This window comes from Myxocyprinus asiaticus, chromosome 3 (assembly GCF_019703515.2).
Source record: "Myxocyprinus asiaticus isolate MX2 ecotype Aquarium Trade chromosome 3, UBuf_Myxa_2, whole genome shotgun sequence".
Taxonomy (NCBI): domain Eukaryota; kingdom Metazoa; phylum Chordata; class Actinopteri; order Cypriniformes; family Catostomidae; genus Myxocyprinus; species Myxocyprinus asiaticus.
In genome coordinates this window covers 37,092,857-37,106,294 of record NC_059346.1, presented here as the reverse complement: position 1 = coordinate 37,106,294, position 13,438 = coordinate 37,092,857, and the positions used below count along the sequence as shown (strand labels likewise).

The window sequence follows — 13,438 nt, the reverse complement described above, 5'->3', positions numbered from 1 at the left end:
TAGTGTAATAGAAAACTAACAGACCCAACTGTCATGACATGCACGCTGCTTGTTCTGAGTAATTGACTCATTCATTGAAAGGGGTGTGTTCAAAATAATAGCAGTGTGGAGTTTAATTAGAGAATTCATTCATTCTGTGAAAAAACAGGTGTCATTAATTGTCCTTTATTAAGGAAGAAGGGAAGCAAATGTTTCACACATTGCTATAAAATATATTTCCTTCTGAATTGCTAAGTAAAATGGGCCGTTCCACTCATTGTTTGGAGGAACAACGTAATTTGATTCAAAAGTTGATTGGAGAGGGGAAAACATATAAAGAAATGCAGTAAATTATAGGATGCTCAGCTAAAATGATCTCAAATGCTTTAAAATGGCAACAAAACCCCGAAACACGCAGAAGAAACGAGCAACTACTGTTAAAACGGATCGAAGAATAGTCAGAATGGCAAAGATTCAGCCAATCATCACCTCCAGAAAGATCAAAGATGATCTAAAATTACCTGTAAATACTGTTACAAAGCTAAGCTATCAGCAAGAATCCCCCGTAAAGTACCATCGTTGAAAAAACGGCATGTGCAGAATCGGTTAAAATTTGCCAAGGAACACATCGATTGGCCCAAAGAGAAAAGGTGTAACATTCTGTGGACTGATGAGAGTAAAATTGTTCTTTTCTGGTCTCGTGGTCATCGACAGTACGTCAGGCGACACCCTCCCACCCCGTGTACTGAATTCATGCCACAGTACGTTGTGAAGACAGTGAAGCATGGTGGTGCAAAAATCATGGTATGGGGGTGTTTTTCATACTACGGTGTTGGGCCTATTTATCGTATATCATGGATCAGTTTGAATACATCAAAATACTTGAAGAGGTTATGTTGCCCTATGCCGAAGAGGAAATGCCCCTGAAATGGGTGTTTCAACAAGTCAACGACCCCAAACTCATGAGTAAGCGAGCAACATCTTGGTTCCAGACAAAAAGGATTGAGGCAATTGAGTGACTAGCTCAATGCCCTGACCTCAACCCCATTGAGAACTTGTGGGTTGACATTAAAAATGCAGTTTCTGAAGTAAAACCCAAAAATTCATAGGAACTGTGGAATGTAGTTCATCCATCCCGGGCTGAAATACCTGTTTATAGGTGCCAGAAGTTGGCTGACTTGATGCAATGCAGATGCGCATCCATTCTCAAAAACAATGGTTATGCAACTAAATATTGAGTTTGAAGAGAAGTGTCGACACTGCTATTTTGTTTTATTTATTTATTTATTTTTTTAACAGATTATTCCTTTTTCTTTGCTTCCTGTAAAAGAATAATGCAGACTTGATAAAATTTGTTAATGCTTTGATTTGGAATTGAATGTGTAATGTTTCCACTACATTTGAAATATGGAAATAAAAGCTATTAAAAAATATTTGCACTTTATTCACATTAACGCACACTATTTATTTGAACACAACTGTGCAGTACTAGCTTCGCACTGTTTAGGTGTGATATTGACCCATTCTTGCAGTGCCTTGCAATTTTCAAATAGTCCAACCCACATATGCTCAAATGTGTTGAGATCAGCATTTTGACTGAGCCATTGCAAGACCTTTTGTTTGAGCAAGATTATTGTAATGTTTCAAGAATTTTTATTTTAATTTTTTTTTTAAGTAGACTAAAACATCTTGCAGTGTATGTCCCTGTATTTTGCACCATCTATTCTTTATTCTGTTTTAACAAGATGTCCATTCCCTGCTGATGAACAGCAGCCCCCACCATATTTTACTGTTGTTTTTTTTTTTTATTATTTGTTTTTTTTTTAAGTTTGCACAGTGTTCGATTTGCACCAGCTCTTTCTTGGTCTGATCTCACCACAGAATCCTTTCCCACATCACAGCTAGGTCACTATTATGGTTATAAGCAAACTCTAGATGTGCTTTCACATGGTTCTTTTTTTAATAATAGCTTCTTCACCGCTCTCTCATACAAGCTAGTGTTTGCGGAACTCTTGATAGGGTTGACTGAACTATAGTTCTTTCAAATTGATTGTTGGCCCATTTTGTGTCTTCTCTCAAGTGTTTTTTTTTTTTTGGCATGATTGTTGTTAAATAACCTTTTTTGGACAGTGTCTGCATCATTTTATGTGTCTTCCACCTCCTGGAAATCGAATCCTGGTAATTTATCTCTAAATTCTAAGAATACTCTTTAGTTTGTGTTTCCTCAGCTGTCCTTCAAATTTACATCGTAAATATTTATCCTTTAACTTTGTGGGTTTTTTATTGAGAAAATAACTTCTGTAATACAAGGACTGGGTGCATATGCAAGCAGCACATTTATCTTCTAACACAACACCACATTAAAAGAATATATTTGAGTTTCAAAATATTACAGATAAAAAATCTTAATAGAATTTTTAAGCATGCCATGAAGACTTAATAAGCAATTCTAATTCTAAACAAGAAAAAAACTAAAGGAAAAGAGACAGTTTCTCCGAATTAGACAAATAAGAGCAGCTGACTAAATTATCAAATCTCTGATGGGATTTTCTGTGGTTTAGCTAACATTGTGCCATTACGCTGATCTGTGCTCAGCTGTGGGTTTTTAACTCACAATTAGGAGGCTGGTCCCAGATCAGCATAAAATGACAACATCGTCCCAGGGTTGTTTTTGGTGCTTGTGCCATTATTGTTTGGGAGCAGTGGGTGCTGAATAACTGTTGTCATGTCATATATTTCAGCAGCTCTTTCCTTGTCTTTTGCCCACAAGCGCAAAGATAGAAATGTCAGGGGGCCTGGGTAGCTCAGCGAGTAAAGACACTGACTACCACACCTGGAGTCACGAGTTAGAATCCAGGGCATGCTGAGAGTGACTCCAGCCAGGTCTCCTAAGCAACCAAATTGGCCCAGTTGCTAGGGAGGGTAGAGTCACATGGGGTAACCTCCTCGTGGTCACTAATGTGGTTCTCGCTCTCGGTGGGGCACGTGGTGAGTTGTGTGTGGGTGCCGCGGAGAATAGCATGAAGCCTAACAAGCCAATAACGTGCTCAAGCCACGTGATAAGATGCACGGATTGAAGGTCTCAGACGTGGAGGCAACTGAGATTCATCCTCCGCTACCCGGATTGAGGTGAGTCACTACGCCACCTCGAGGACTTAGGGCACACTGGGAATTGGGCACTCCAAATTGGGAAGAAAAAGGGGGGAGAGAGAAAAAAGAGATAGAAATGTCCTGCAGTTATAGCACAGCATATTGACCCTCCTTTGGGCAAAGAGGAATAACAAAGCTGTGGAGTTAAGTATAAGTCAGGCATGTGACACATACTCAGACAGAGACAGCTCCCTCTTGCTTAGCCATTACACATGATTACAGCATGCCATACAAAGCCACACAGCTGGGGCTTCCTCAGTCACATCCTCATCAAAATACTTTTGGGGGTGGGGGTGGGGTCATTCTGATTGGAGCAAGATTGAGAGAGAGAAGGACAGAGAGATTTAGAGGAGGGGAAAAAGTCATTCTCTGTCAAGATTTTGCAATCAATACAACTTGTCTGTGAAGTGGATCAATAATGCATTTCCTTTGAAATCGCCAGTCATGTCAGAGTTGAGTATAAAAAAGCGCATTTAGGACCATCGTTCCTAAACATCCAGTCTTGACGTCTTTCAGGGCCAAAGAAAGACACCAATCTGCATCATTAGTGCTGTATTATTGTGTGATGAAGCCCACTGCTGAGCATTTCCCCTCAGCTGCTTTAGGCTCTGTGAGTGCTAAAGAAGTTTTTGTACTGATCTGGGATCAGCCATCATAATCTTAATAATTCCAGGAGGAAAGATATGAAACCAGACATTAAAATCTTGGTCTGCACCCAGTTCAAGACTTCAATTTCGTTATTTCCTTGTACATAATGACTGTTCTTTTGAGTAAGTCTTGTGACCCTGATGTGATTTCAGGGTATGTTGAATAGCTTGGTCTCAAACAGCGTTTTCTTATTTCTCAATGGCAGAGATGAGATGAATTAGTTTTGATCACCACATAGTTCTGCATGCTATAAATTACACAATGCCTGGGTAATGATAATCATGATGATGAAAGTTTCTGAGAGGATGTACATCATGTATGGACAGATGGCACATTATCAGTTTAAAAACATCAGTCTCCCTATACAGTAAAGTTTATTTAGTGTAGTATGATAACAGTAGCAGTATGAATAACCCTAAAAATTTGGTTTCATGGTGTTGCTGCTTGAACGACATTTCATTGAGCGTTTAAAAAGCTATATAGATTATGAGTTCTGCACGAGGAACCACAAAATTGGAGCATTCAGTTGGTGGAGAGGAAGCCATGAGATCAGAATTTTAGTTCTCTGGTCGCTTTGGAATTAAAATATAATTAAAATTAAATTATGGACATTGAAACTTTTGATAACACATTTAAGATGTGTGTTAACAAATTTATTTGGCTTTAGTTATTTTTTATTTATTAATTGGCCGCCATTTTCAAACTAGATTCAGGATTCATATCCTGCGTTGAAACCAGGAAGTAATCATGGTTGCAGTGTTGGTGAGGAGCACAACATTACTAATATTACATTAATACTCCACTGATGGTTAGGCTTAGGTTTGGGGTTTGGGGGTTCAGTTCATAAAATATGCATTCCTCCTCACTGTATTACAGCCTGTATAGCTGAAAACAACTATAACTATCGCTGTCCTTTTCTGCATATCGCTGCCCCCTTCAGCATATCGCAGCGCTGTTTTGTGGCCCGTTCTGCATAACGCGGCAACTCATTTCAGCTTAGTCCCTGTTCTCCCGATGGCCAGTCCGCCCCTGATCGGCCCCAAAGTGTGTCAGCCCACCGGGAAAATGCCCGGTATGCAAGATTACCAATCCAGCCCTGCCTCCGTGAACATTACATCAAGAAAATGGAGCGCACACACGTGCCCATACGTTCAACAACACTTACTGCTTTGGCCACTGGGGGAAGTGTTTTGAATTTAGGTAAGTACAGGCCAAATTTAGCATGAGAAAAGTCATCCTTCTTTTTCTGATTTCACTGTGAGATCCATCTGGCAGTTGCTAGGGTGTACTGCATGTTTTCTAGGTGGTTGCATACTCTACGATATTCTGGTATCTACACGTCTCATGGCCCCTTCTAAAATCTATGGGACTGATCGCACTGTGAATTCGGCAACAGTAGGTCAAAAGTTTTGCTGTTTAAATTGGTCTGTACTTATTGAAATTCGAATTACTGCCCTCCAGTGGTCGAAGCTGGAATTGGTTTTGAATGTATGGGCACATGTGTGCTCCAGTTTCCAGGTGAAATGTCCCTAGAGTGGCACAAAAATCAAATTGTATTTTTTGTTGTAAATAATGAAATACAGTCAACAGCAATGCATATTTTATTAACTCTTCCCCCTAGCCCAAACCCCAACTCTAAACTTAACCGTTAGTGGAGTAAAAATGTATTTTTTTGAGTTAAAATGCAACTTCCGAATCACGCTCACCATTATGTGAAAGAGATTACTTTCTGGTTCCTACAGGACCAGAACTCGTGTCAGTAGTGCTAAATGGGAATGTTTTCACACTTGAATAATTGATGCAAAAATGTCTTGATGGGGGATGCCGCTTGTCAGTAATTTGTCTGAATGGGGTTGATTTCTGGGTACATACATTTTCTGAAGCAACATGTCGATTTCCCATGTAATCATATTGGTATTATCATCCATCTGGGAAAAAAACACAAGTCTGCATATGAAAGTCTGATCATTTAGAAACAAGCAACATGATTTGTGGTAGGCTATTTTTTATGTCCGTAGCACAGACTGTGCAGGATGAGTTACGTGCCAGAGTTTATTTCTTGGGGTTAGGTGTTTTTTTCAAATCCCATTGATTTGAAGCAATAAGCGTTAGTGCTAAGCATGTATTTAACTGAAAGGAAGACTGTAAAATGTCTGTTCAGCTGTAAGGAAGGACAATGACAAGATAATCTGAGTGTTTTAATTCACTTTGAGGGATGACTTCCTGAAAAAGTACAACTATTAGTTATCCATTTGATGAATTTGTTCCCCCTATGCTAAGGTGTTTTAGGTGTCAGCGTACACAGGACATAGCAGCAGTGTGCAAATGGAAAATGGGAAGTGCAAAATGTGGGGGACTGGTGCATTATAAATGTCAAGCAACTGATGAGCTCCACTCTTGTAATTGTAAAGGGTTTCCATAGTACAGCGTATGGATGATGTCAAGTACAATTGAAAGCATAGGACGACAAAAATATACAGAAAGTTTCGTAAATGGAGACCTTGCGTGCATGTGGGAATAGAAATGATGGGAGAAATATTTTTGACAGTGTTTGTGTGGGATGGAGTCACAGGCTCTAATGTTACTGCAAGGCAACCATCAGTCTTCTGTAACAGAGAAATACAGAAAAATTCTTGGCCTTCTATTATCAATATTATACTGTAAATATAATTGCAATACTACAAAGTACATCCACTGAGATGAAAACTATTTTGGCAGGAGCTTCAGAGTTTTAAGATATTACAGGATGTCTGTTGAAATTATTCATGATATACACACACTGCTAATCTAATTAAGTTTTACAGTAGCACGGTATGGATTTACCTATACATCCCTCAGAGTTTCATTGGCAAATAAAATGAAGAGTGCTCTATTGAAAGAAATTGGGACGGTATTTAGGGAGCTTTAATGCAAAATTATACAAAGATTAAAAGTGATATATAGGTGTATATACAGTATATGATATGTAGTAAAGGGCACATATAGGGGTGGCAAGGCAATGTAATGACAGATGTTTGTGTTCAGCTAAGCAAGGGTGAAGTGAAGTTTGTAATAAGGAAGACAAATGGAAAGTTATCTGGGATAAAGATTCTTAACATCTTCATGCAATTCAAATGCTTTTCTGTGATTTGTAATATTTGTTGTAAGAATAGCAAGGAGGAAATATTAGGTGCCTCCCAAATGGCACAATTCTACCCGGTAGATGTACTTCTCCAACTCAAATAATGGATGTTGCACAATTCATCCACTTAGCATTCATGGCCTGCCGTATGTAGCGGAAGGGGTGGATTTTCTGGTCTGACAAAACAATGGTAAATAATGGTGACTGTAGCAACTTTCAAAACTTCTGTGAATACAGCACCTTACAAATGTGGGTTGAATGCTTATCACTTCACACTGTGTGAATATATTATTTGAGATATAAGATCTAATGCGCTAAAGCTGGTGGCAACATATCACATGCGTTTGAAATGTCACTTCCGTCAGCTAATAAATGGAGATTGCTTCAGTGTAATAAAAATTTTTTTTAGCGTTCCATTTGGGACAGTACTACACTTTAAAATTTCATACACTAGATGCTGAGTGTATAGTGTATAGTTCATCAATTGGGACACAGCTATAGCCTAGAGTTAGCCAGATTAGCAATGAGATGTAAAGGGTGATTTTTCTCATAAAGTGGTGGCGTAGTGGGCTAAAGCACAGAACTGTTAAGAATAATGTTTCTGGTTCAGTCCACACAGCCACCACCATTGTACCCTTGAGCAAGGCACTTAACTCCAGGTTGCTCTGGGTGGAATTGTCCCTGTAATAAGTGCACTGTAAGTCGCTTTGGATAAAAGTGTCTGCCAAATGCATAAATATAATTATTGACAGTTTGATGATTGCTGGGTTTCAGAAAGAGTCATGATGACAGGAATTTACTATGTTTTAAAGGGGCAAGGTCAAGAAAGTAGTTGTTTAGGGAAGCAGTTGGGAAAGAAAATTAGTGTGGATCCGGTATCTAGTGGGTTTCTGATTCTTATCTATAGTACAGGGTTTTGCTCAGGTTTAGAATTTAATATCAATATCCCGTTTTTTGTTTGTCTTATTATTTTTAATAATAATTATTAAAAAAAATTCCATTCACTTGTCATTTGATACACACGCGTGTTAGATGCTCTTTGATCCGGTAGGTGACAGTATGCGCACTCCGAATGCGCCCCTCTGGAAAACAACAAATGAAGAAGAAAACTTCCGGCAACATGGCGATGGAGGTACATTTATTTGGCTAGGTTTGGATAAATCTCAAGCTTTATTTAGTTCCAGCCGCTGTTTTTCCATAAATTTATGGAGTTATGTAATTTTACCAGAAAATTTAGCACTCGAAATATTGAAACTTTTTTGCAGATGTAAAATCAGAAATATACCGGAGGTTCTTCATGGATCTCAAACTGGGCCATCAGGAAGATATCACAAATAAAAGTATTCAAAAATGTAAAATTTCTCGACAGAGGCGCAGTGTTGTAGAGTGAGCTCAAAATAATGTTAAATATCTGCAGGCAGGTTTGCGTCTATTCCAGTAGATCTGCTGCTGCTTCGTCTTTGTGCAGAACTAGATGATGCTCTATTTTTTTGCATGTTGTTTTTTTGTCATCCTGTCCTCTTCTACTAACTTGCTTCTAAATAAATTGTATGTGTACAATATGCTAATAGTTTAGTTATATTTGTATTTATTGTAATGTGTGATATTCTTCTGCATTGAAATGTATATTTACAACTGTTATACTTTTTATACTGTATTTGCTAAATTATGTCCAATAGGAACATGTTCTGGGAAAATGCATTTCCCTGCTATGCAGGAGAGAATTTACAAATACATGGCTTTGATTGTAATGTTAGAAATCAAATAAAAAGATTGAATCTAAATTTTGCCAAATAGTAGGATTAATATTTTCTACAAGAGACTCTAGGAAAGGTTTTTGGCCTAATTAATGGTGCATTCTGTCATACACACAAATAATGCAGCTGGTGGAAAAAGATGTGAGCATTTGCAGAATACAAGTCTATTCTGTTCTCTACATAATGCTTCTACTGTTGGATAGTCTTTCATAGGTAGGAATTTCACAGGAATTCAACCAAGCCCTCACAAATTGTCTAATTGACTAGACATGAAATCATTACGACATAACTTTACCTAATAAAATGTATTGGAAATGTAATCCCAATCTCTTTAGTCAAGAAGATTACTGTGAATCTTTAATTTAGCTTCATTCATAAACTAATGACAATTAATAGAATATAGGCCTATGCTTTATTTTCTGTCTCCTCGAGTAAATTAAATAGACTATAAATTTGAATATAATCAGATTCGTGAGAAGATGTGTGCGATTGGTTAGAGAAAATCATCTTTACAATCTGAATTTACAGAAAGAAAACATAATATAAATAGATAAATGCAGAATATATCGTAAATATAATCTATTTTTTTTTTTTTTTTTTTTTTGGCGCAACTGTATTGGCCCTCGTCCCCTTGTACTTTCATATTTCATTGCATTTTGTTCATGTAAATAAAGAAAACGCAGCCATTGTCTGTGACGCGAGGGCTGCAGCGCATGCGCCGGAAGATGCAGCCGCAGACAGCACCACTGATTCGGCAACGCAAAGCAAAAAGACTAGAAAAAAATCAAAACACTGAATTCAAATAATACTAATCCATTACGATGTTCTGAGCAATGTACATCACCACAATCCACGGAAAGTAAGTATAGCGTTTGGATGATACCTCTGTACCGATTTCGTGCACGATTGCTCACTATTCATCTATTACATCAAGCTTTTGGAAGCAACAAAGGAGGCAGCTCTGTGTTTCATTTGGTGTGCTAGAGATGGCTACTTAAACACCTGGCCAAAACCAAAGATTGTCGCGAGTGCTTAAAAAAATAATAGCTAGTTAGAAAACACGATGACCGTTTGATAAAATGTGAATTGTTCTTGCACAAATAATTTATTCCATTAAATGTAGATTGAGAGGTAGTGCATGCTGAAGTCCTATGAATGAATAAACTGCCAGTAGTAGCTGCTACACTTGTAACTGTGATCTGTGTTTTTATATTGTTTCCATTTTTACCCAAATTGCTTGCAAAGTTTCATTTTCTTGGTAAATGTGCAGTGTTTCCAGATGATGCATTTTAGGGGTAGGTGGTGCCATTACAAGGCCTGTGGTGACTTTAGCAGGCAGAATTCGCATTTGATCCTCGGTCATGAATTTATATAATGTGACCTTTGCTGAATATCAAAGGCATTGTCTCGAAATGTCACCGGTGATTTCTCCACCGAGAGGCAGTGCGGTATTTGAAGCTGGGGATTTTGACAGCCCGCAACAGATTGGCTGGTGGGTGGAAAGTTATAAAGTCGCATATATCCTTTGATGGCTTATTATGGTTTGTGGAAAATTTACTGCGATGTATGCACGACGTTTGTGAATGTCTATTTATTGTCCACTTGGATAGCAATTGCCAATGTAAAGTTGCTCTGTCATAAATCTCAGCTGTAGTCTAGCCAGATGTAGTCGTTATAAAGCAATTCAGTGTAAATTAAAAAGAAAAAAAGACAACACAGTCCATCCATGCAGCGGGTAGTCTCAGCTTCACTACTGATTTACTATCAGTTTATGGAGACTGATTGCACCTGCTTCGATATTATCTTTCTTTGAATTGTGTTTTCTGTCAATTAAAGCTCCCTAAAAGCTTCTTGAAGTTCATAAGTGCCAATATGCTTATGAATAAAATACCTAATATGTTTCATACTCGCAAATGAGTGTTGTTTCAGATGAAAGGGGTCGGCAAGGTAACAAAGGGTTGACGTCATGCATCGCATCCGTCCGCATGACTTCCAACTCTGAGTCCTGCCCCTTTTTCTTTAAGAGCTCGATATGATTGGTCGAACGCGCTGCGCGAGGCTTCCTAGTCTGTTTGAGAGCCAATCAGCGTGTTGATGTAAAGCAGTGGGCGGGGCTAGTTGGCGGAGAAACCAGTGCGATTGACGCTACGGCTTGAACTGGCGACAGCGGATCTGGTGGAGGTGTCTGTGAGGCTGTCCGTTGCTGAATTGTCCACTTTCTGTGCGCGGTCCAGGGGATTTTTTTACCATGTATTTCTGTCTTGTGGATTGGTGATAAATGTTTACGATTTCATCGAATGTCATCTGCAAATAACTGGATCCCGGGGTAAGATTTAACGTTATGCTTGGTAGACTTGCTGTATTTGATTGTTGCCCATATGTTATGATCTCTGGCTGTGTTGCATGCTTGCTTTCATCACAGGATTTTAAAGCAATAAGACAACTTTTGGCAGCTCTGAGCTTTTCCCATATGCGTAAACTGGCAAAAACGTTCCTGCTTTGCATACTCTATTGCTTATGATTGTCCGCAAAAGTTTAGCTTTATCAAATATTTTTTGAGGCTGACAGTTTGTGACAATAAAAACAATAATGTACCTGTCTCGTGAAGAACACTTATAAACGGAACCGCCTTGAGCATAACTGAAGTAGGCTACAACTAATTAAAATAACATTTTAATTGTCCTCTTTTTCGAGAAACATTCGCAGCTGGTCTCCGGAGGTTATTTATGATTTCTCTGTCTCTCTCTCTCTCTTTCATGGACTAACCAGTCCTAAAAGCACAGTTACCTAAGACTGTGAGAGTGTTTATTTGATTTACGGCTCCGGTGTCTTGTGCTCACTCAGTTAAACCCAGAGCTCCACATTAGTTACACACAGAGTGCAGTTTTATATCATTGCGCTCTCTTCTGTCTGCCCTACATTTTTCCAAAGGCTGGATAATTACATTTTAGACTCCTAGCTATTTCCAGAGAAACACGGTCTCCTATTCTCAGTGCAATTATCGAGCGTGGTGAAGGATCATTTTGACATCTGGGTGTAACGTTTCTATTCTTCTATGAGAAACCATTGCTGTGTCGTTTCAAATATGCATGCCTACTCATTGAAGAAAATACAGTTTCATTCCTCCAGACACACAATCGACAGCCACAATTGTTCAATGTTTTTGTCTGAGTCACCTGTTTCTATTTGCTGTGATCAGGTTTACCTTAAAGGAATCAATACAAGTGAAGCTCAATTTACAGCATTTGTGGCATAATGTTGATTACCACAAAAAATAATTTCGACTCATCCCTTGAGAGAGAGAGAGAGCAAAATATGGGTTACAGTAAGGCACTTACAGTGGAAGTGAATGGGGCCAGTCCATAAACGTTAAAAAACACACCGTCTCAAAAGTATAGCCACAAGACGCTAACATTATATGTGTCAACATGACTTTAGTGTGATAAAATCACTCATTAACCTTTTCTGTTTAAAGTTTTCAATATTACACTTCGTTGTCACAAAGAGTAATGCTGGGAAACCCTGTAATCTGATAAAACGCTGGTAAATCCCTGATTCTATTGCACTAAAATCATATAATGTTTACGTATTGTGGCTATACTTTTGAAAAGGTGTGTATTTTAACGTTTATGTGCTTCTATTGTAAGTGCCTTACTGTAACCAGAATTTTTGCTTTTGTATTAAATAAATAACAGGCGAGCCAAAATTACTTTTTGTGGTAATAAACATTACCCCGCAAATGCTGTTAATTGAGCATAAAGCTGAAGTATTGAAGTACATTTCTGTGACACTAGCACAAACAAACGGAATTCGAAAAGTAAACAGTGTTTTTAAAACAGCTTTTTGAATACGCCCATCGTGTACTGTTGTTCAAACTGTCAGATAGTCCTGCCCCCAACTCATGCCCAATGTTGTTGGGCAGGTCTAAGTGGGTGTCTCAAAACAAACACAGGATTTTTTTTATAGTGCCACAGAAATACAGTATTTACAATTAACCTATGCATGGCTTACTTACAGTTGTCTCTGCATAAGCTGGGAAAGAAGAAAGGATTTTAACAGTGAAAAAGTGACATCAGCTTTAAATTGTTTTGAACCCAGAACAGTACTTTTACTCTCTAAACTAATCTACGCAAATATTTTAAAGTAGTTTTGTGTGTGTTTTTCCCACATGATTTTATGAAACTCTGATGCATAATGTCATACCAATAGCTTTGCCTTAAAGTCATATTCCGGGTTCAATACAAGTTAAGCTCAATCAACAGCATTTGTGGCATAATGTTGATTACCACAAAAATTCATTTTGACTTTTCCCTCCTTTTCTTTAATAAAAAGTGCAGCACTTACAATGGAAGTGAATGGGGTCAATCCTTAAACGTTAAAATTCTCACTGTTTCAAAAGTATAGCCATTAGACAGAAATAATGTGTATTAACATTATTTTAGTGTGATGAAATCGCTTAATAACCTTTTCTGTGTAAAGTTATAGCCAATTATATAATTTTGTTGCCCTGACAATGTAATGTCAACAAACCCTAAAACGACTAAATGACGATATAAAGAACGTTACAGCTCAAAGTAATACACAAGTTTTAACAGAAGAATTAATGTAAGTGCTTTTATAAAATTATAAGCTTCACATTTCTGCCTTTTAAACCTTCAAAAATTGTCCCCATTCACTTCCATTGTAAGTGCCTCACTGTAATTTCGATTTTTGCTTTTTTTAAAGAAAAGGAGGGACGAGTCAAAATTATTTGTTGTGGTAATCAACATTATGCCACAAATGT

The 13,438-nt window shown here is 38.0% G+C and overlaps 1 protein-coding gene across 6 annotated transcripts in view; it reads left to right on the top strand.

Annotated features, from left to right (window-relative positions):
- LOC127427451 (protein FAM222B-like) overlaps nt 1–13,438 on the top strand; it is a 101,959-nt gene that overhangs the window by 6,571 nt on the left and 81,950 nt on the right. The window contains exon 1 of one of the 6 annotated variants that reach the window (XM_051675104.1): nt 9,384–9,514. The exons of 4 other annotated variants lie outside the window; for them this stretch is intronic. The gene's annotated coding sequence lies outside the window, so the exon portion shown is untranslated. Of the gene's footprint in view, nt 1–9,383; nt 9,515–10,828; nt 10,982–13,438 lie in introns of those variants that run through there. One more of the 6 variants, XM_051675090.1, reaches the window with a different exon arrangement.